Consider the following 21,296-nt stretch of genomic DNA (forward strand, 5'->3'; position numbering starts at 1 on the left):
CCACACAGAAATGCCTACTGAACCATTCGGGGCTCAAACCAGCAACCTTCTTGCAGTTAGGCTATTGTTCTATCCACTGTGCTGCCCCATAATAATAATAATAATAATAATAGTAATAACGACTATCATACATTTTTGTGTGATTTACAGAAACACCTACTAAAATGACATTAATTGTAATAGTATAAACAAAAAATATAAGTAAGAATCATTTGATGACATATTAAGCGATTCTATTCTATCAAAAATGCTAATTAGATCCAATTTTAAATCTTTTTTTTTTTACTTTTGCGATTACTTTTTTTTAACCTGTTTGTCATTTAAAATATAATAAAGCTTATCATGACTTTACATATTTTGTATATATGTTTAAAGAAGTTTATGTCCTAATACCATGTATCCCATTTCATCAGTACATAAATTTGGTAAATAAATAAGTATATAAATATTTTATACATGAATACATTATGTAAATATATACAAAATGTCAATAAAGCATCTTGATATTTTAAGCAAAATATCCTAGAAACATTGAAATAGTTACAATTAAAATGTATTCCACATATATGAGCATAATCTAACAATAAATATTATGATAAGGGTCCAAAAATGAGTACACACAAATCTATGTTAGAGAAAAATATTCAATAAAAATACAAAAGGGAGGAAAAATCAAGAGAACCAAAAATATATCAAATTTAGTTAAAATTATGTAGTTTGTCATAACTTTTATTTGTTTATTTATTGCAATACAATATTGTGCTTGCATTTAAATGTATTATATTTTTATTTTAATTTTTAAAAGTTCAGTTACTAAACTGTTATTTTATGGAAATAGCTATATAATAAATCAGTTTCGTTTAAATGCACCGAAATATATCACCTACAGGCACAGCCATTTTATTATGTACACCTGTCTAACTCTGGCATCTCTGAACGCACAACACATCCAACCTTGAGGCAGATGGGCTACAGCAGCAAAAGGCCACTCCTGTCAGCTAAGAACAGGAAACTGAGGCTACAATTCTCACAGGCTCACCAAAACTACACAATCGAAGATTGGAAAAACATTCTCGAGTCAGAATTTGGCGTCAACAACAGGAAAGCATGGATCCATTCTGCCTTGTATCAACAGTTCAGGCTGGTGGTGGTGTAATGGTGTGGGGGATATTTTCTTGGCACCCTTTGGGTGCATTAGTACCAACTGAGCATTGTGTCAATGCCACAGCCTACCTGAGTATTATCGCTGACCATGTCCATTCCTTTATGACCACAGTGTACTCATCTTCTGATAGTTATTTCCAGCAGGATGGAACAAAAGATTAAGGCAGTTCTGAAGGCAAAAGGGTGTCAAACCCAGTACAAGTAAGGTGTACCTAATAAAGTAGAGAAACAGATAAAAATATTAATTTTAAAAACTAGGAGCACTTATTTATGCTGAACACTGTAAAATCACTTGCACATTTTAATTTTAAACTGACACCAAAACATTGTGTCATCTCTGACCCGTATTATCTCTCTCAGCATTTCATGGTGGCCAATGTTTAGCATCAAATCATAAGCTTATCTTGTGGTTCCAGCCTGTATACAAACTATACACCCTATACATGTTGTGACATACTTATTAGACCCCTGCATGCTGATGGTTGACTGCCATGTCTCCATGTTGTCCTTGATGGAGGAGACCATATGTGCCAAAGATTAAATCCAGATTAAATCACACAGCAGTTGTGGTCGTAATGAAAGACCGCCCTCAGCTTATCTTTTTAAAAGGGGAAAAAAAGCAATTCTCCTGTGTTAACCTCGCACACAAAAACGTCATGCTACATTTCAGGCCGTTCTCACTGTATATCTGTCTGACTGTTTCAGCGTTAATGATGCCATACTCCGTAATCCCTATTCTAATCTCTTCTGTAAAATATCTAACTGGCTCAACAGTCGCAAAGGCTCGCGGTTGTTGTTTTGACCTGTGAGATCCACCAGGTTTGTCCTTAAGTGCTTCCCGGGTTGATGTTCGTTTATCAAATCTGCCCCTCTGTTTGGATGATTCGGGAGGATTATCCGTATAATCCGTAACACTGTGAACTTTCCTTGAAGCTGCTTTTTTTTCCTTCAGTCACTCTGTGTGATCCGGGGTCTCATTTAGAAAGAAAGAATCAAGAGTGCATGATTATATGGTGTCATGGCTTTGCAATCACATGTCATTATGGTTGGATAGTTTTTTAACTGTATTCACTAGATCAGTCTTGATTGGGATCATTATGGAAAAAACGCACAGTCAAGGCGTCCAGAGTTCAATTCAATTATTTGTATAGCACTTTTTACAATGTGGATTGTGTCAATGCAGCTTTACATAAAAGATCATATTAAAAAAGTATAGTTTAGTTTTCAGAGTTTCAGCTCAGTTTAGCTCAGTTTAGTGTGGTTTAATAATCACTACTGAGAGTCCAAACACTGAAGAGCAAATCCATCGATGCGCAGCTCTGCAGATCCCGAACCATGCAAGCCAGTGGCGACAGCAGCGAGGAAAAAACTTCACCAATTGGCGAAAGTGAAGAATTAAAAAACCTCGAGAGAAACCAGGCTCAGTTGGGCACGACCATTTCTCCACTGGCCAAACGTCTTGTGCAGAGCTGCAGTCTAGGCACCAGAGGCTGGAGAATGCTGGACCTCTGCAAAGACTCGTCTGTCCCTGGAGGATCACTGGAATCAGTTTAATGCTCACCACTCCTCCATGACCACCACAGTAGTTGCTCAGGATACTGCCTGGATATGGAAATCTTAGGATCATCTTATCGCTGGTCTTGGATTGAATCAGTGGCGCTGCATAGTCTGAGGGCCTTGGGATCAGTATCCCCTGGTGGAAATAGAGAATAAAGAGAATAATTACAGAGCTGCTGTTCGTAGAGTATATAAACAAGATGCAGAAATCTGTGTTGAACACATTGAGGGTATCCTTTACTAAAAAGATAAGTCTTTAATCTAGTTTTGAATTGGGAGAGTGTGTCTGAGCCTCGGACATTATAAGGAAGGCTATTCCAGAGTTTAGGAGCCATAAATGAGATGGCTTAACCTCCTTTACTTGATTTTGCTATTTTAGGTATTACCAGAAGCCCTGAGTTTTGAGATCTTAAAGAGCGGGTTGGATTGTAGACAGAAGGTTGGATAGATAAATAGGAGCTAGATTATTTTACAGCTTTATAGGTAAGGAGTAATATTTTAAATTCAATACGAAACTTAAGAGGCAGCTAGTGTAAGGAGGATAAAATTGGGATGATATGATCATATTTTCTGGACCTGGTAAGAACTCTGGCAGCTGCATTTTGTACTAGCTGAATTTTGTTTATAGAGGATGCTGGGCAGCCAGCCAACAGAGCATTACAGTAATCCAGCCTAGAAGTCATAAAAGCATGGACTAGCTATTCTGCATCTGAGATGGAAAGCATACTTCGAAACTTTGTGACATTTCTCAGATGAAAGAAGGCAGGTTTTGTGCCATGGGATATATGATTTTCAAAAGTCAAATTGCTGTCTAATAAGACACCCAGGTCTTTTATAGTAGAGCTAACACTAACTTTGTCCAGTGTGGCCCAGAGTGTATTTTTAAGGCTTGATTGTGTTTGTAAGATGCAAAGCAATGTGTGCTCATGCCACATTTGTAGAAAATGAGGTTATTTTTTCATGTATCTTAATTATATACAGCTACTCAGCTAATGCCGAGTTCAGACTGCATGATTTTCCAACTAGTCGTGTCACAGATGTTTTCACACTGCTTGACTATCTGGGCTAGCGTTTCGTCGCTGCTTTGTTTACACTGCAAGATGGTTCGGCGACATTGACATTCACATTGCATGACTTTACTATAGGGAGAATCGCCGACAACTTCGTCCAAACTACGTCTCACAGCCAAAAACACGTAGTATAGCCTATCTTTTGTTATTAACTACATAATGAGAAAGAAGCCTTTAACGGGGTAGAACATGTACATGTTTGCTCATCTGGGTTTAAAGGGAATTAGCCATTTCTCCTCAACGTTGATAAAAAACTAATTTCTTTCTGTATGAAACGTCAAACTGACACGGTTGGTCCTGAGTCCTGTCAAACCTATACTAGTTTTCCCTCCATTTCGTGGGTCCAAATAAACCGAAAAAGAGCGCTTTTAACTTCTCCCCCAGCCTCCCGCTGGCCTGCAGCAGGTATACACACACGCACACACAAGTGAAAGCTGCTCTCTCATTGGCTGTAGGCGATCGCTGATGTTATTTTCAGTCAAAACTCAATTCACACGGCATGATTTGAATCGCCGACAGCTCCAGATATTTAGCACGCCAAATATCTCACAGGCATCGGCGACTCATCGGTGATTCTCTCAGATCGCGTCTTTGATCGTTCATACTGTGTGATTGTCACTCACGTGCACGAGCAGCGATTTGCCTGTGATTTCAGGCATTTGTCGGCGATTTCTCAAAACCTGTCGGCGAGCCAAAATCGGGGCTAAAATCACGCAGTCTGAACTAGGCATAAGATGAAACGACTGTCATCTTTCCTTGTTCCTCCGAATGGCCTGCCCTCAAGAGGCTCTGATTGGTCAGCTAACATAATGTGCTTTGATTCGCGGATCAGCTCCAGGTCACCAAGAATTTTCACGCCTAGCACGTGCTGTGCCTCTGCTGTGTTAATCCTGTCAGTCAGAGTAGCTGTTAGCCATATCAGTTTGAGCCTGAATCAGACAGAAAATGAAAAGGACACAGCTGAACTTCAAGCCTGCTGTCTAAAATAAAATCTGACAAGTGTCTTTCACATATATTCGGATTCTAGGCATAAGTTAGTTATTTGAAACGTTCACATATATTTTGCCATTTTTGTAATTTGAGTTGTAGAACGCAGAGAATGTGGCCGCATAGAGACACACTGCAGCACTGGGGAAGATCGTGGGTGTTTACAGGAGTTTGACGGATAAATTTGAATTTTTAGCTAAATTTTTAATGATGCCAAACAGTATTTGCCATTGTTTACGTCCTCGCTACCATGTACGGTTAACACTAGAAACTGTGCATGTAATAGATCAGTTTTAACAAATAAAAACACTTACAGTAGACGTGTAAATCTACCCTGGTCTCATGGTTCAGTTACGATTATCATGCCATCGATTCAGTTCAATTCGATATCTCGGTGCATTACGGTGGATTGACGATGCTTTCTATACACAGTTTTACATTGGAGGGGGGGGGGTCTATAACAAGCTGTCTGTATAAACACACACACACATAGACACACAGCACTAAGCAAGCGACAGCGACACACAGCATCAAACTCTCCAAACTCTCTCTCGTTCGCACACATATACACACACACACACACACACACACACACACAAACATAGACAGCACCAAACAAGCGACACAAAGCATCACACTCTCTCTTATCCACGCACACACACATGCACACACACGCACATAGACATAGACACACAGCACCAAGCAAGTTACAACGACACACAGCATCACGCTCTCTCTCATTCACACACACACAAACATAGACAGCACCAAACAAGTGACACACAGCATCGCGCTTTCTCTCATACACGCACGCACACATGCACGAACACACACACACACACACACGATATTGTTTGACCGCTCGCTTCCGTTCAAATGACATCACAGTTACCGACTGCTCCCACACTTTATTAAGAAATTTATTTCCACGCCGCAAGAAAACTGGTCGGGTCCTGCGGCTCCCGTGGTACAGACGCAGAAATGCAGACCTCTATCCAGAAGTATCGCTGTAACAGCAGAGAGGAAAGGAAAAGTCATGCCAGCAGGTTAAATAGGCCACAGTGAGAGAGAGAAATGGAGTTTACTTTCATTCTCTCAATCGCAGTGAAATAGGGGCTTCTGCTGTGTCAGTGAAAGACTGTCCAGAAAACACACATGCAATGAAATTGTGCACAGTTTCTGCATTTTTAAGTAGTTGGAGCGTTGTAAATACTCCAGCTCACCTCCCTTGCCATAGTAAGCTACCACGACAAAGCGTATATGATGTTAAAATGATATAAAATGATATAAAAATGATGTTAGTACATAATAACAGGTTATGATTATTACTGAACCAATGCCGGATTGTCCGCGTCTGCATCCCGGTGAAATGAAGAAACAATTCATTTTCACCCCTCTACTTTATAGGTTGTGGCTCACAATCCACAGCTTTGTCTATTACGGTCAAAGCTACTCTTTCTTTGAGGATTTTTTTCAGCCAAATTCAAAATTAAAATTAAGTTGTAAGCACTTCTCTCTTTGTGTCGTGTCTTTTGGAAGCCCAAATACAGAAACAGAAGAAGCTCTGAGGAAATAGTAGCGTTTGGACATATTTAATTCAATCATGCCTCATTTGCACTTTTAAACATGACATTTAAACACAAAAAAAATACTCTTAATGTAATCAAACACCTCGGGAAGTATGATGATCACTATTTATGTACACTATTTAGTCTCTGCCTTACAATGGAATAAATGTAAACTTTAAAAAACAAGTAATTTAGCAAATAATTACAATTTACAATGCAGGCACGTGTTCTGGAGGATAATATGAGTGAGACTGTTCCTCAGTGGAAACAATACAAATTTGGTTCACAGCTTTCGTTCTGTCATTCTACTAGAACCATTCCTGACAGTCTGCATATTCTTCATATTTAAACAAAAACAAAAATACTGTCTTCCACAGTGCTTCACAACACAAGATAATCCAATTACTGCAGTTTAGGAAAGCTTTCAGGCTTTTCATTTTATTTTTGTTGATTTCAGATCTGTTCATCAAGCATTTTCAGAATGTTCATTTCCAAACACAAGCCAGTAAAAGTAGCACAGCAAAAGCAAGAAAGCCAATTCGAGAGATCAAAAGTATCATACACTCTGCAGACATAAGCCTTTCAATAAAATAATCCACAGCAAACATAATCCAACAGTCATACTGTAGATTTTTAGATCTGAAAGGAACAATTTGAAATCACAAATTGAAAAAGTTTTTTATTTTTTGAAAAAAGTGTATTTTCTCTTAGCAAGGCTGAATGTATTTGATAAGAAAATAAAGAAAAGTTACACTTGCATTTTATATAAGTATTTTTTTATTTATATATATATATATATATATATATATATATATATATATATATATATATATATATATATATATATATAAATAAATATATATATATATATATATATATATATATATATATATATATATATATATATATATATATTATTATTATTATTATTATTATTATTATAATTATTCATTTTAACCTGGTAATTTTGGTAACCAGAGCTTTCTTTCTTTCTTTCTTTCTTGCTCTCTTCTTTTATTGTTTCTTCATACTTTTAGCAATGTATTTATTTATTTGATTATTTATTTTCTTATATATATATATATATATATATATATATATATATATATATATATATATATATATATATATATATATATTTGTTTATTATTTTCTTGTTTATTCATTTTCATTTTTATTTATTTGCTTGTTTTTTATCTTCTTATTTAACTATTGCAGCTTGTATTTTTGTCAAATAAATTTGTCATCGAATAAATTAAGCTTTCAATATTTTTTTACACATTTCTAATAAAAAAGTTAGATTTTTAACTATTTAATATTAAGTTAAAAACGTATTTTTCATAACAATATGTTAAGATTTTTATTCATTTATTTACCTAATAATTTTGGCAACCAGAGTTTGTATTTATTTACTTATTAATTTATTTATATTTAATTGTTTGTTTGTTTATTATACTTTAAGTTATTTATTTAATTATTTATTATACGTTTAGCAATTTATGTATTTTTATTTATTTACTTGATTATTGATTTGCTTGTATATTTATTTAATGCATCTTGTATTTTTGCCAATTAAATTGGTCATTAAATAAATTCAGCTTTCAATAAATTCACAATATTTTACCCATATATATTTTTTTAGTTTTTTAGCTTAGTGTTAGGTTTAAAATTATATTTGTATTGATATTTTGATATTTTTTCAATGTGTTCAGATTTTTATTTTTTACTAAATAATTTTGCTTGTTTATTTATTTATTTATTTATTCATTTTCTGCTTATGTTTTTCTAATAAATTCAGCATCCAAAAACATTTAAACCCTTTTTTAATACGCTAATTAAACATGTTCAAACTTTACACCTCACATGTATTGAGTAAAAATGTGAGTAAAAAAATGGCAGAAGAGCACAGAGGCCTGCGTGTGTTACTATTTTTGCTTTGTAATACATTTACAAGTTTGACACGAAAACACGTTTCTGCTATCTGCAACAGTAACACATGAATGTGAGAACATCTGCCCCGCTGTCAGCCTTTTCTTGTTCCAATACATTTTATTTTCCTCCTTCAGAACCAAGAAGACTTCTGAAAAAGACACAAACACAGCAGGCACACTGCAAAAACCAACACTAATGTGTCACAATACTTTCTTTCCCACTTAAAGCTCTCTTCTTCCTCTATTTTTAAAATGGGATCTTTACAGTCCATTGCTCAGAGTCAATCCTGGCAACAGCAAACTCAAACAAGTGCTCGCTGGAAAAGAAAGCATTGATAAAATGCTAGTTAGAAAGCACTCAGGTCTGACCAGCACTTGTATCCGTCCTTTGGAAACAGAGACTTTCTGAATGCACAGCAGTTATTATTCCACACACAACTCATTCACTAAGCCAAATCAATGCATTATGGGATGCATTAAACACTATCATCAATGAGAGAAATGCAAATGCAGCGCTTCAGCGACATAAGACAGATGTAGCATTAGCTATGCAATACCCCTGTGATTAATATCCATATGTAAAGTGAAAATCTTGCAAGCGTTATAATATTGAATGTCTAATATAAATGTTAGCATTTAATAGTTGCCATTAATATTTAATTCATGCTATTCACAGGTTGATTTCATTGTTGTCTTGAGAGTAATTAAATACGTTTAGCATCATTTAACTTAGAGGGACCCATCGTGCCCCTATTTAAAAGATGTAAAATAATAAGTCCCTAAGGTGTGTATGTTATGTTTCAGGTCAAAATATCTAACAAATAATGTTTTATAACTCTTTAAAACTGCCCCTTTTAGGCTTTGATCCTAATTGTGCCATTGTGGTGACTGTCACTTTAAATTCATATGAGTGTGCTGTTTTCAAAGGAGGGCGGAGCTACAAATGCATATGTGTCAGCATAGTGGCAGATTCAAAAAACAAGACTAATGTCCTAACGTAGAAGAGATCATAACTAGTGGGCGGGGCTTTTCTGCTCTTATGACACATACAAAAAGAGAATGCCAATCAAAGTGTTTATGCAGACAGTTTTTTGAGTGTGATTATAAAAAATAACCTTTATATCTTTTACCATTATACGCTGGTTTTATTCATCATTTAATGAAACAAAATATTTCATGTTGATATCTGATGCAGGGTTCAGCGCTAAGGATTTATTTCTACTGACCCGATCGGGCTAGTGGTTCAGATTTTTACTTTCCCTGCCAAAATTTGCACTGCCCCCACCCAAAATAAATTTGTGTGTGTGTGTGTGTGTGTGTGTGTGTGTGTGTGTGTGTGTGTGTGTGTGTGTGTATATATATATATATATATATATATATATATATATATATATATATATATATATATATATATATATAAGTAAAGAAAAGAAAAGTTATGCTGAAAAAAAAGTGTATGTATAGTTTATGTATACAATTATGCTTGGCTTTTGACACATTTAAAATATGTATTTTAAATATATATATATATATATATATATATATATATATATATATATATATATATATATATATATATATATATATATATATATATATATATATATGTGTGTGTGTGTGTGTCAAAAGCCAAGCATAATTGTATACATACACTATACATACACTTTTTTTTCAGCATAACTTTTCCTTAAATAAAACTCGGAATTTCAAAGATTTAGACGCACCAGCCAACATCATGAGCACCGTTACTACAAGTTTTATTAAATAAGTTTTATTATTACATTATTAACAGAAACTAACAAACAAAAAAAAATCTGCATGTGCTCACCAGTTAAAGTTTATTTCACAGCACCACAGTATAGCCAACCTAGTGCTGTGTTTATTCCTGTAAATTTTTTCAGATTTTTTATAAAATAAGCTGCAACGCAGGATTCATTGACCATTTGCTATAAGAGGAAGGAACAGCAGAGACTATTATGTATAGGACTTTGTCAGTCTTTGACAGGGACTTTGTCAGTAACTGTTACATTTCAAATGGACCATTCTCTTCTTCCTCCAGATCATAACATGTGAGTGTAATTAAAATTGTTGCCTCATTTTGTGTAGTTTGCAAAATGTGTATTTAGTTGTATGCAACTTGTAATTGTAACTTGTAAGCGGAATGTAACCACTTATCGGTTATAGATTAGTGCTTGTACTGTCTCTCTATGATTAAATCTTTATGGGGCTATTAACATACTGCATCCAAAAACACATTGAAAATGCATTTCTAAACCTTCGATCCTCTGCTGTTTGCCTTTGCTATGGCCACCATCAGATGCTTCTACACACGCATGGCGCCGTCAATTTTCAAAATAGTCCAACTTTTGCCAATGTGTGGATTAATACTGAATGTGTGTCATTGTTATTACTAGGGGTTAGGGTTAGGGTTAGGAGAAGAGTAAGATGCTGGTGTTTAACTGCATTGTTTTATTGCATTCCTGCATTGGGCTCTCACATATCCTTCTACCATTTGCTTTCTGTCTCACGCTTAACCCAGTCAACCAATCACAACAGGCTGAGTCATCGGACCAATCGGCACAGATTAGCCTCATGCAAAGAAGGGGTTCGGCAACAAATGAATCCCTTAACAAATCATATGGGAGTGGTTGGGATAATTAGGTAAAAATAAAAGCATATGATAAGATAACAAAAGTGTTTTGCATATCTGATTGTTTTTGAAGACCCCCAAAACCAAAATATAACCTTTTATAATGCATTATAGGGGCTCTTTAATATAAAAAAAACGTCAAACATTTGAAAACTGGACTGACAGTTTCAATTTACAATAGCTTCTGTTAAGCTGCTTTGACACAATCTACATTGTAAAAGCGCTAGAGAAATAAAGATGAAAGGAATTGAGCAATACATTTACATCATCTAATAAAATTCATCAATGAAATTGTAAAGTGTGACCAAATTAAGTAAACAATCAGATACATATAAATAATTACTATTATTTTGATTTAGAGAAACTGGTATTCAGATTCACAGTAAAATAATAATAATAATAATAATAATAATAAATTGAGGACCAAAGATAAAATTGAAATTGCTACACAAGCTTCCACAGAAACAACTGCGGCATCAAAACGAAAAAAACTTTCCCTTTATAATCAACAAAGCGCAGACATGGTGTAAATAAGAGATGCATTAAACAGAGGCAGCTTTGTTGATTACTAGTCGATTGTTTGCAGGACTCTAGAACTCTTCTCACATTCACTGAACCGCAGGCCTTAAACAGCCACATGTGTAAAATCACTCTGGCAGCTTCAGTGATTATAATGGGACGCAAGTGTTGTTCTGTCTTTGGCTTTTCTGAGTATAACTTGTTCACAATCCGAGACACAGATTTGTTTTTCATGCTGCTTAAATTTTTGTCTTGATTTCCTGATGGATCAAACAGCAGGAGATAAATTCGGGAACAGGTTTTATATAACCAAACAAAGTCTTAAAATGTTAAGGCTTTTTTTTTTTAAAGTACATTTTACCTTTGGTGAAAATCAAAAGGCAGCCTCAAATACATGTCTAAAACCACTGATTTCCTGCAGACACAAACAACAAATCTTTCATATCATATAATCTCCACTGTTTTTCTATGATGTTCTGTGTTTGTAGATTCTAATTTGTGTAACATTACCAGCACTGATAGATGAACATGGGTTTGGGGTATGTTGACCAATTTGGCATCGTACAATGGGTAATATGGAACTTCACAATGAACAATGGCATCGTCGTTGTAGGCGGCGGTATATTAATTATTTATGAATAATTAATTCATAACAAATTAATTCTTTGTAGCCTACTCTTTCAACTACCTGACCCACATGCTCTTTGTTTTACCCCTAATCAAATCATAAATAAATAAAGATAAGCTAAACACAAATTACTACCTGTCAATCAATTTTTCTGCTGAACTCTGGCATGAATAGGCAGAGTGATCTGTGTCGTTATAATGGCATTGACAAACTTGATTGGTAAAAAAGGTGCACAACCAACAGTATCTGGGGATTTCGCTAAAATTACCATGTGCAAGTGTGAAAGCGAAAGTTTGAAGCCGTGTACTGACGCGGTGACACACTACCTGTTTCAAAAGACCAAAGAAACTAGGGACAAGATTAAATATCACGTTTAACAACTATAGTGAGACGTGATCCAGTGGTACATCCTTGATAAACTGTCCAACGTGCACTGCTCTCAACGTCCAACCTTGTGCTCAAGACTGCTGGAGCTCAGCAACCACCGAAGTTAATACCGTCACCCAGGAGCACACTAGAGCATCTCCGCTCTCTATGGAGCCGCGGATAGTAGCGCGCTGGGAAAGCATAACCTCATCAGCCCTTTCCTCAAAGGTGCGTGGTGCAAGATGGTTAAGCAGAGGTTGGTCCACTTGAGAGTTTAAACTATTGCCCGCGCTTCGCTGTGCCAGAGCAAGCCGTGTCCCCCAGTATAGAGGGCACACTTAAAAAACGAATGCCTCCTGTTCGTTGTGAGTACGCGTTGCCTCCTAAGCACCTGACTCAGCGGAGGAGCCAGGTGCCTGGCCCAGTATGATGTCTGGTATGCCCGCTTGGTCTACCCCCATGCTGGGGTTTGGTGCCAGCTATGTGTGGTCCCCAATGTCGATCCCATATGCTTATTTCAACCACAGTGTTTCAGGCAGACCTGTGTCTTTCCTGCCCCGCTAACCAGCTAATCAAATGTAGCACTCCCCCTTAATAGGGCTAGTTTATATGCTCTAAAGCTGCGGTCACATTAGAGTTTGAGCATTCGATATTCTGTCGTACGGTGCTGCGAAAAGGGGCGGGATTAAACAAGCTTATTAGGTATTTAAAAAAGTGAGCGATTGCTCCATGTTTTGAATTTTAAGTCCAGAGATGTCATGTTTTGATCCTCGATTGATCTCGCGCAGTCAAGTGATGCGATTTCACAGGTCTGAGTTCACCAAGGTTGAACTTTGCACCGCAGCAACCTGCCAAACTTAACGCATGACCTTGCGTTTCCGGTCTGACGCATTTGCGTGCATATAAATGGAAGTCTATGGGAGGAAAAGCCCAGTGTGACCGCAGCTTTATTGCCATCAAATCTCCCTTCTTGGGTAGTAGGTGGCTTCTGCAGCGTCCTCCCCCTTCGGGAAATTGCACGCTTTCCCAACATACTGTCATATTTCTAAAATCCCTAGACTATATTAACTAGGTAAAAGCACATTTACGACCCCCGATCTGAATTCTAATTATTTTAACTCAAAAATGTCCTGAAGCTGGCTGCCTTAAAATTTTAAGTTGAGTCAATATTTCTTTTTTTTACATCGTACTTGTTTTAAATCTTTATGAGTATCGTTATTCTGTTGAAGACAAAAGAAGACATTTTGAAAAACGTTGGAAACCTATAACCATTGACATCCATGGTATTTATTCTTTTCTACTATGAAAGTTAATGGTTACAGGTTTTCAGCTTTCTTTGGGATATCTTCTTTGATTTTCAACAAAAGAAATAAACAAAAAACGTAAAGGATCAGTCAACGATGATTCATTTTTAGTTTGTGGGTAAGCTATCCCTTTAATCACTTTTTTTTTCTTCTTAATTGTTGTCAGCACCTCTCAGTCTACAGATCCTGGCCTGAAAGTTGGCACAGGTCTGAGATGATATGGTTGAATGGAGGTGAGAGCTAATTAGCATACTCATGTTTTGTGATTAAAATGAGGTCAGGGTGTAGTGTTATAACTAAGCTATTTTAAAACATGTAGATTTATTTATTTTCACAGTTATTTTCAAATTTAGTTGATTTATTTATTTTTTATTAAGAAATGTTTGCTCTCTGTAGGGGGCTTTAAAATAGCCATACATCTTAAATCAGTTTTCATTAATTGTCTTTCGGCTTACTTCCTTTATTTTATCAGGGGTCACCACAGTGGACTGAACAACCAACTTATCCAGCATATGTTCTACACAGCCGATGCCCTTCCAACCACTACCCAGCACTGGGAAACATCCATACACACTCATCAACACTCATACACTGCGGCCAATTTAGCTTATTCAATTCACCTATAGTGCATGTCTTTGGACTGTGGGGGAAATCGGACCACCCAAAGGAAACCCACAGCAACAAGGGGAGAACATGCAAACTACACAGAGAAATGCCAAATTATTATGCAAAATAATAATTAAAAATTAATCACTTTCTGGCTATCGGATATTAGGCATGGATATATAATGCGATCTTGATTTTTCGAAAGTATTGCAGTGCTTTGTAAACGTTTATTATTACCATTTGATGAGTCTCTCTATACAGTTTGATTTCAAACTTTTAGGACATCCCCGCTTTTTTATTGCCATAATACAAAATCTAATAGTCTATTCAGTAAGACTATCAACTGTGTATCCACCTGACTTCTGCACAATACAACTAAAGCTGCGGTCACACTGGGCTTTGCTCCCCATTGACTTCCATTCATACGCACGCAAATGCGTCAGACCGGAAACGCAAGGTTATGCGTTAAGTTTCGCAGGTTGCTGCGGTGCAAAGTTCAAAAACTTGGTGAACTCTGACCTGTGAAACTGCATCACAAGACTACGTGAGACCAATACAGGATCAAAACATGACCTCTCTGGACAGAAATTTAAAACATGGAGCAATCGTTCGCTTTTTTTAATGTCTAATGCTGTGTTCACACCAGGCGCGTCAAACCCCGCTTCATTCGCGTGTCAAATTCACTTCAGAACAGACGCGGATTGGCGTGATGGGCAGGGCTTCTGTCTGCCCGAAGACTCGAGTTTCATAGCTAAATGGCTAACATGGATTTTATGAAGAAAATAACAATGTTTATGTGCTTTGTGAAGACTGAAAAACAGCGTCGATACGTTTAGGGTCATGTCTGAGTCCACTACATCTTTTCAGAGGTGCATCCAGCTCTGTGAGCTCATAAACTCCTCCAGAAAATTAACCTGAATGACGGAGGCTTTCAGCGGTGCTTCTGACTGAGCCAAGCCGAGTTTGATGAACTGTTGTCGGTGAAGGCTGGAGGATTTCCCTGGGAACACCGACAACAGGTTATACGTCACAATCACGCCCCCACAAGAGCAAGCTTCTGATTGGTTAACGCGGCGCGAATGTACGCTGAAGTTCAGATTTTCGAATTCGAGAGATTCAAACGCGCAAAACGCTCAATTCGCCCCGCGCCATTTGTGTCATTTGCGCCGCGCCATTCGCCATATCGCGCCACAGGATGTCTATTCGCGCGTTTGCATTGACTTAACATGTAAATCACTCGCGCTTGACGCGTGTTTCGCGTCTGGTGTGAACGCAGCATTATAAGCTTGTTTAATACCGCCCCTTTTTGCAGCACCTTACGACAGAATTTCACTCACACTCTAGTGTGACTGCAGCTTGATGTTCCCAACCCCATTTATAAGGCAAGAAATTCCACTTATTAAACCTGACAGGGCACACCTGTGAAGTGAAGACCATTTCAGGTGACTCCCTCTTGAAGCTCATCAAGAGAATGCCAAGAGTGTGCAAAGCAGTATGTAACCCTTTTCTTAACCTTAAGAATTATTTTTAACTATCCTGTTCAGAAATACCTGGGTTCCCGGCAGTTGAATGGTGAATTAGCCGGTATTTTTACTCCTTTGTACTCTAAAAAACTAGTTTTAGCTGAATTAAACTATTACAGTGTGTATATGTTTGCAGTTTGCTTGTTTTGTGCTTTATATATGAATTCAATATATAACAAAAACACAATGAGATGTCAAATTTAGATTTTAAGAAAAATAATAACAATTTATTACAATTTTGTTTAAAGTAAAAAGAAAATAAATAAAATAAAAGAATCAGCCCTTTATCTACATCACAAGAAAATAATAAAACAACAACAATATAATAGAATAAAGAAGAATAAACAATTTAAATGGAAATCCCACTAAATAAAGTTTTACTCTATCAGTCAAAATTTATCACCTTAATCAAAATAAAATATGTAAACTAGCCTTACAAGTCTAAGTGTTGTTCTTTACTGACTTCTTTTGTTCTATATTTCTTATGTTTCCTTACATTTTGTTTTACCCCAAATTAACAGATGAGATAAAAATCACATTAAAACGCTTCTGAAATAACACCTCTAAACACTATTAACTCAGATCGTTTCACAATTGTAAACAAAAAATGAATAAAGTGAACCTCCAAATCTTTACAATTTAAAAGGTCTCAGTCTAGTTCACAAACTTATTATAAATCAGTCACAGTCATAACAGTCACAAAGTCACTCAGTCAAAAAAAAAACATTAGTATGCATACTTTAACGTTGGGGCCCAGTTCGTTGGTGCACATTCACAGTTGTATTGTTTCAGAACGATCTCTCAAAATGCAATGATGATGTCACTTACGTCCATCCGATGAAAGCCAAACATATAATGAAATCCCTCCTGCACAAAGCTGTGATTTACCGCTGTCCCACGCGATAATTCCACGTCCAGCGCTGAAACAGGTCTGTCCAGTTCAGAGCAGCATCACCACCAACTCAATCAGCACAGTCACTGTTCACTCAGGTAAATGTCATTAGCGTTAGCAGCTATGCTACGAGCATGGTGTCCTCAGCTGAGAGCATACACTCGCGTGATACACGACGATCGCAAAGCGAAAACTCCACAGAGAGAAAAGCAAAGAAAACGAGCTGAGTCCCAGTCACTTTTACTTTCACTTTGAAGACTTAATATTACCAATATATCGTCTCCCAACTATGAAAACACATATGACGATCTGCAGCTGCTTCTCACGAGGCTCCTCTCTTTTTTTTCTCTCGCTCTCTCACTCAGCTTACGTTATGATGTCATCTTAAAGGAACAGTAACTGACCAGCAAAATAGTGCTCTCTGAATATGTTGTGTCATAAAAATACAAAAATCAAATGTTGCTGGATTAACTACTTACATGCAGTTAGAAATAAACAAAAAACATATTATAATCTGAGAATATTTTAGGGGTCCCTACATACTCCCCCCACCAAATATCCAGTATGTCCCCATGCTGGTTACTAAATTACTGCAGATCAATTACATAGCAACCATCTGTTTATAGGGCACAAGTACAGGTCGGTTTTTACAGGTTTTACACAAAGCATTGGGATTACACCACCAAGCATGTGATTTATTTAAACTCCCATAAACATTAAGCACTTCTGTGGTAAGTGCATTAATACCACAGCATTTAGATGATACAGAATGAAGGTATGGTACACCCAGCTTGTCATAAGTAAATCTGGTAGAAGGTTTTCTCTCCCTATTAGACCTACGTACTTCAAAAGGTACAATCTCTGGCTGAGTTTCATTATCAGTAGTCTGAACAGTAGTCTGTGATGTACTCTCAGAAACATCAGTCAGTACATCATCCAATACATCAGTGTGCCTATCTGCATCAGTTAACTGAAATTCAGAGGTTTCACTTTGACATGGGATAACTGGTATTTCAGACACACGGTGAGCATTGCTATAGTCTAAGCATTCTACAGCTTGTTCAGGAGTTTCACCCTGTATCTCCTGAGCACTTTCAGATGAAATCGGTGCCATATCCTCAACATAACACCCATATTCAGAGTCTGAATCTGAAGAATCATGTTCTCTTGAGAAAACATCAACAGCAATAGGCGGGTTTTCTGACTGAGCAGTTTTACGCTTCTCTTTCACACTTCTATGCCTCAAATTCTTAGGTAAAGAAGTAGGACCTAAATCTACCTTGGGCTTTAGCCTTACTTCTTGTCCTAAAGGCAAGAGGTGATTCCGGTGCATGACTTTAATTGGTCCATTACCATCAACAGGCTTCAAACGATAAACTGGAATACCAGACAATTGACTTTCCACTACATAAGGATTTTCACTCCACCTATCGGCAAGTTTTTGTTTTCCCTTGAGACCAAGGTTTCGGATCAGAACTCTGTCCCCCACACTTAAATTATGATAGCGAACTTTCTGATCATACCTTGCTTTGTTACTTTGATTCATCTTTTCAGAGGAAACCTGAGCCAACTGATAAGCTGCCTGTAATTCCTGCTTCATTTTGGACACATACTTTGAATAGGAACCAGATGATGAGCTATCAGCAGACACACCAAAGCAAACATCAACAGGCAGTCTAGCTTCTCGGCCGAACATCAAAAAGTAAGGAGAGAAACCTGTAGCTTCATTGACGGTACAATTATAAGCATGTACTAAACGTGCTATGTGCTGGCTCCATTTACTTTTCTGACTAGGCTCTAAGGTACCCAGCATATTCAACAGAGTTCTGTTAAATCTCTCAGGCTGGGGATCACCTTGGGGATGATATGGTGATGTTCTAGATTTCTTAATCCCTAGCATAGTCAGCATTTCAGACACTAACTGGCTCTCAAAATCTCTGCCTTGGTCAGAGTGAATTCGAGTAGGGAGACCATAATGTATGAAATATTTCTCCCACAAAGTCTTTGCCACTGTTGAAGCTTTTTGATCTCTAGTGGGAAAAGCTTGGGCGTAGCGTGTGTAATGGTCAGTAACCACTAAGACATTGCACACATTTCGAGAGTCAGCTTCAATGGAAAGAAAATCAATACATACAAGGTCCAGAGGTCCTGAACTCTGCATATGTGACAAAGGAGCCGCTCTTTGAGGTAACGTCTTTCGTTTGATGCAGCGCTCACAGGTCTTACAGTAGGATTCCACATCAGGCTTCATGTGTGGCCAATAAAATCGATCTCGGACTAGACCATAGGACTTCTCAAACCCTAAATGTCCAATGTCATCATGCAAAGACTTCAACACTGAGCTGTGAAATTGTTTTGGTAGTACAAGCTGTTGTTTCACTTTGTGATTACTCTGTCTGACAATTCTGTAAAGCATCCCATTATTTACTACCAATTTTTCCCACTCCCGTTTCAGAATTTTCATACTAGGATGGCTACTTCGAATGCTACTAGCAGGTTTCTTATCACACACAGCTTTCCACACTTCGCCAAGTAAAGAGTCATTCCTCTGAGCTGTTTGAAGGTCACTTGAACTAAACAAGGGTAGGTGATCAGCAGCTACTTCCATAACATGAGAGTAAGCTTTGGGGACAGCAGACATGTGTGCTCCAGCTTGTTTCACCACACAAGTGTAAAATCCGTTCTCTGCTCTCTTTTCAAGGGACACAGCTTGACAAAAAGTCCTCACCCCTACAGCTGGAATTTCCTGCCACTCATCGTCCTCACTACGGTGAGTATGCGGACGCCTCGACAACGCATCAGCATCAACATTTCTGCGGCCAGGTCTGTATTTTAGGCTGAAATTGTAGGTGGTCAAGGCAGACAGCCAACGGTGACCTGTCGCATCCAGTTTTGCTGATTTTGTTATATAGGTTAGAGGATTATTGTCGGTTCTAACCTCAAACGGAACACCATATAGATAGTCGTGCAGTCGATCCACAACAGCCCACTTCAGTGCTAAGAATTCCAGTTTATGGGCTGGATAGTTTCTCTCTGAAGGGGATAAGCTGCGACTGATAAAAGCTACTGGACGTAATCCGCTCTCATGTTCTTGATACAAAACTCCTCCTAGTCCATCCATGCTTGCGTCCACGTGCAAGACATATGGCTTCTGTACATCCGCAAAGGCTAACACTGGCGCTTGTGTCAAACACTTTTTCAGCATTTCAAAAGCTGTATCACACTGAGCCGACCATCGAGAACCAAACGGTTCAGAGGACTTATAGCAGGGCTTAGTGTTGCAAACAGGTGAATGTCTGTTCTTCCTGGTAGATGGATATCCCTTCAGCAATTCATTAAGAGGGCGGCACAACTTCGAGAAATCCTTAACAAAGCGCCTGTAATATCCACAGAATCCTAGAAAAGACCTGAGCTCTGTCACTGTCTGGGGCTTAGGCCAGGATACAACAGCCTCTATCTTGGACGGATCTGTCGAAATTCCATCTTGTGACACTATATGTCCTACATAGTTCACTGAAATCCTACCAAACTGACACTTGTCAAGGGAGATCTTTAGTCCCTCATCACTAAGCCTATCGAGCACTTTCAAAAGACGCTCTTCGTGCTCATCAATGGTTCGCCCAAAGACAATCAAATCATCAAGGTATACAAGCACTTCCAAAAAGTTCATATCCCCTACAGTACGTTCCATGACTCTTTGAAAAGTGGCGGGTGCTCCACAAATACCCTGAGGCATACGTTCAAATTGATAGAACCCTAACGGGCATATGAACGCAGTCTTTTCCTTATCAGCATCACTCATGGGTATCTGGTAGTACCCACTCCTCAAATCGAGAACACTGAACCACTTACTTCCCGATAGACTATGGAGAGCATCTTCAATGCGGGGCACAGTATATTGGTCTGGTGTAGTTCGTTGATTAAGTGTTCGATAGTCGACACACATTCTAACCTTCCCTGACTTTTTACGCACAACAACAATAGGTGAAGCGTAGGGGCTGCGAGACTCAGAAATAATACCACTACTCTGCAGTTCTTGTAAATGCAGTCGCACATCTTCTAAGTCAGCAGGGGCAAGACGACGAGATCTCTCTCTAAAAGGGCGCGAATCATTCAACCTTATCTCATGAGTGGTGCTTTTTGAACAGCCCACGTCCCACTCGTGTAGAGAAAACACATCCTTTCTCTGCATCATTTTCTCCCGTAAGCTCTGTTTTGCTTCCTCAGGCATTGGGGAATCTCCAAAATCAAAAGAAGCAGGTGACAAAGGATTTTGTACTGGTGGTTGTTTAGCAGTCAATTGTGGCACTAAGGACACCGGAAGAACGTGTGCAAGCGGAGTTCCTCTCTTCACCCATATTTCTCTATTAGACATGTTCCTCACAGTCACTGTAACTTGCCGACTGGATACAACAGATGCTGCATGTAGTTCAGGTCTCACATCTAGGTGCTCAGAACTTGTGTCACTATCTGCTACTTTGTCAACTAATACTAATGACTCAGTCGATTGACCAGGAAATTTCAATAGACC

The 21,296-nt window shown here is 37.8% G+C and overlaps 1 long non-coding RNA gene across 3 annotated transcripts in view; it reads right to left on the reverse strand.

The window, feature by feature from the left end:
- Nucleotides 1-1,436: 1,436 nt before the first annotated feature.
- The window catches only part of LOC141385758 (uncharacterized), an 82,184-nt gene continuing 62,324 nt past the window's right edge, over nucleotides 1,437-21,296 (reverse strand). Inside the window, exon 3 of one of the 3 annotated variants that reach the window (XR_012406730.1) lies at nucleotides 1,437-2,857. This is a non-coding gene — a long non-coding RNA (uncharacterized lncRNA). The remainder of the gene's footprint in view (nucleotides 2,858-21,296) is intronic. The other 2 variants (XR_012406731.1, XR_012406732.1) reach the window with 2 other exon arrangements.

Source organism: Danio rerio, chromosome 5 (assembly GCF_049306965.1).
Source record: "Danio rerio strain Tuebingen ecotype United States chromosome 5, GRCz12tu, whole genome shotgun sequence".
Lineage (NCBI taxonomy): Eukaryota > Metazoa > Chordata > Actinopteri > Cypriniformes > Danionidae > Danio > Danio rerio.